The sequence below is a fragment of the Pipistrellus kuhlii genome, unplaced genomic scaffold (assembly GCF_014108245.1).
Source record: "Pipistrellus kuhlii isolate mPipKuh1 unplaced genomic scaffold, mPipKuh1.p scaffold_m20_p_1, whole genome shotgun sequence".
Lineage (NCBI taxonomy): Eukaryota > Metazoa > Chordata > Mammalia > Chiroptera > Vespertilionidae > Pipistrellus > Pipistrellus kuhlii.
This window is the reverse complement of record NW_023425404.1, coordinates 55,332,777-55,336,386: the sequence shown is the minus strand read 5'-3', so window position 1 is coordinate 55,336,386 and position 3,610 is coordinate 55,332,777. Positions and strand designations below refer to the sequence as shown.

The following is a 3,610-nucleotide window of genomic DNA, read 5'->3' as shown; positions in this document are numbered from 1 at the left end:
TTTTAAATGAATAGTTAAATCTGCAACAAAGTAAGAACTTTGCTGAAGCCACAAATGAAATACAAGTCCAGGAAGCTAATCAAGAACAGAAGTTTTCCAGCTACCCTAACATCAGACATGGATACCAACAAAATGGGCTTGCTATGTGCCAGGCATTGTTCTAAGTACTCTATATATGTTAACTCTAATCTCTTATTAACCCGATGAGGTAGTTATGATTATCCCTGTTCTGTTGATAAGGAAATTAAAATTAAGGTGGTTAAAGTCACAAAGCTGGCAAACAGCAAAGCCAGAATTGAAATCCAGGTAGTCTGGCTACAAGGCCTTAAGAAGATAGTAGGACTAGGAACACTCTTTAATGAGATGGGGGCAGAATGATGGATTGAAGGAGTCTCAGTATAAAACCTAAACCCAGAAACCATGGATTTAGATGTAAATTCTGAAAGAAAGATCTCTCTGGAGAATGCGTAACTTGGAGAAATCCAGGTTTCACTTGATAATGAAACCTAAAATCTAAACGCTTAGCACTGTGATTTAAAGTGCTGTGAGGCCCATAGGGCTCTCAGGCATCTGTTTGGCAGAAGCAATGAACAGTCCTCTTTGGGAGAGTATACCCCCAACCTCAAGCCTCGGAGAATTTCTATACATAAGAGAAATAATAGTTAATAATTCGTATTTTTTAAATGCACTACACTGACAAGGAAGCAAGCCACCAAGAGCAAAATTCACAGAAACAAAGGCACACAAAAACAGACCTGGAACAATTTCAGGCATTGGGATGATCAGATATGGACCATAAAAATATATAAATTTAATATTTCAAAAAAATAAAGGAATTGGACTATAAAAAAGAATAAAAGACTATGACGTGGCACCAGCCTGTAACTAAGCAGTCAGGGAAAATGGTGGTGATGGTGCCACTCTCCGGGCCAGAGTGGCAGCTAAGTGATGCCCGCAGCATCCTGAAGAAGGCCACCAGGGAGAGCTCACTGTGGAAGAAGAGAACCTCCCCTATGAGGAGCAAACCCTGCAGAACCAGTTCTCTGTCGACTGCTGGCTCCGACACACAGAATTCAAACGAGGAGTCTGAAGCCCAGGCTGAATCAGCTGTGTGAGCAGGCACTGGAGCTGCTGTCCTGTAGCTACAAACTCTGGTGCCACTCCCTGACTGCGAAGATGTCAATTCCGGCCGCGAGAGGGCCTTTGTGTTCATGCACCAGATGCCGCTTCTGTGGCTAGAATATTGCCAATTCCCATGTACCAGGTCCGTGTCACACACACACACACACACACACACACACACACACACCTGCCACATTTCCAAACTGGCCCCCCCCCCCCCCCCCCCCCCCCCGGCATTGGCCATCACACAACACTCTCCTGTTTGGCCCCTGTACCTGGCTTCTTGGGCTCGCACCTGAGCCATGCGGGGCCATGGCACTTCCTTAAGCTGAGCCCTGAGAGTGCAGAGGAGCACATGGAGTATCTCAAATCCTCAAATGGAGCAATCAGCTGGACGAGGCCACACAGTGCCTGGCCGCTGTGGTAAACTTAGTGTCCGAGGCCCGCAAGTCCAATTATCAGCTATGGCAGGAGCTCTGCGGCCTCATCTCCCATAACCCAGATCAAGTACAGCCGCTCAGCCTGGGGAGGAGAGGGAGGCGAGGACGGCCTCACCCAACCAGTGAAGAAAGTTTTGGTGCTTGCTGACCAACCAGTACATCTTCAGTGGCCACTGTGAGAAGAGTTGTCAGGTGTATGAGGCGTCCATCCGGTCTGGTCACTGTCAACGCACAGGACTTCATCCAGCTGTTGGACAGCTCCGCCCTGTTGGAGGAGGGCGGGGTCACAGCTCCGATGGAAACCACCTCAGAGCTGGGGCGGAGGAGGAGGACGCCACCGTGGCCGTGAAACTGTGCCTGGCCTCTTCGAGCAGCTCGTCAGCCAGCAGCCCGAGCTCCTCTACCGCGTCTGGCTGTGCCCAAACCCGCACCACCTGCTGAGTGGCACAAGCTCTTGACTCTGCACCGGGGCTGCCCGCTCCTGGAGATCATCAAACACACACACGGGATCTAGGCAGCCGCAGAACCCTCTCAAGGCTACGGGCAAACCCTACCCTCATAGGTCAGGTTTGCAAAGGGTTATGAGGAGGACAGTGTGCATCGTCCTGAAGGAGGCCACCAAGGTGAGCTTCAAGCAGATGGATGACCTGGCAGGTGTGTGGTGCGAGCGTGCAAGCTGGAGCTCTGACATGAGACTTAAGACCAGGCCCTGAGGCTTCTGCAGAAGGTGCCAGAGGCGGTGGCATCCGCCCAGCAGGACAATATGAGCAATAATTATATAAAAAAGGTGGTGAATATCTATGGAGTCTCCCACTGGCGTGGCACCTACCAGAATGCCAGGGAGATTTGGTCACACAAGCACACCCGGGAGATGTGCCTGTGGTTTGCGGATAGGGAGTGAAAACGGGGGCGACTGACCACGCCCAAGCCATCTACAACTCCCAAATCTGCAACCCTGGATGACTGGGGCCTCCTAGCAAACGTGGAAGGACTTTAAGAACCAGCAAGGTAACAAGAACACCAGGAGATACAGCAGATCTGCCAAAGCACGCAGGCTACGCACACCGTGCAGGTCACTTTCATGGCCTTGCACATGCTCAAGGTGTCACACCATAACTGACCTCACCCAGGAGCAGAGTGGCAAGGATGAGAGGAAGCCACTGGAGCAAGGGCTAAGCAGCTGGCAGCGGAGGCTAAGATCAACCAGCCCCCACGGGCCCAGAGGAAGATCCTGTTGGTGTGGAGCGATGCTTCCTGGGAGGAGCTGGCTGAGCTCACACAGCAGGACAACCCAGAGGAGATGGATCTGGGCAAGCCTGAGGATGAGGATGAGATGAATCTACAGCCCAATGAGGAGCGCCTGGAGCAGCAGAGCCAACTAAAAAAGCTCCCAATGGCCAAAGTTGAAACAACTTGAGGAACAAAATTAAGTAATATTGGACCCTAACTCAAAGTATAGAATAAATATCCACTAGTCTATAATGACATAAATAAATAATTGAATAAATAAATGGGGTAGAAAAAAACAAACCTTCCAAAAGAAGAATTCTGGATAATTTATTATATATTTCATCATCAAGGAGGTGGAAAATAACTTCTTAGCTATGAGCTGCACATAGTGACTTTATTCAAAAAAGGACAGTATAGGAAGGAGTTGGGTGGGAAGTAACTTTACAGTGGATAAATCTGACAAAAATTACCTCAGCCAGGTGATCAAGGTCAACATCAACAATGATGATTCATGTTGACAGTATGTACCCTTGATATGATAAGAAATGGCACTTTATCTCTGTGGTCTTATTCCCAAAAACCCATAACTACAGTCTAATTAAGAGAAAAACATCAAAAAATGTTTAATAGCAGGACATTTTACAAAATGCATGACCCGTACTCCTCAAAACTGTCATGGTCATCACCAAACAAGGAAAGTCTAAGAAACTGTCATAGTTAAGAGAAGTTGTCAAGAAGGAGACATGACAACTAAATATACTATGGTATCCTGGATGAGATACTAAAATAGAAAGAGGGCATTAGGTAAAAACTAAGGA

General features: G+C 48.0%; 1 pseudogene; it reads left to right on the top strand.

Moving 5' to 3' along the window:
* The first annotated feature begins 420 nt into the window (after positions 1–420).
* On the top strand, positions 421–2,979 carry LOC118727002 (annotated as a pseudogene).
* The last annotated feature ends 631 nt before the right edge of the window (positions 2,980–3,610 follow it).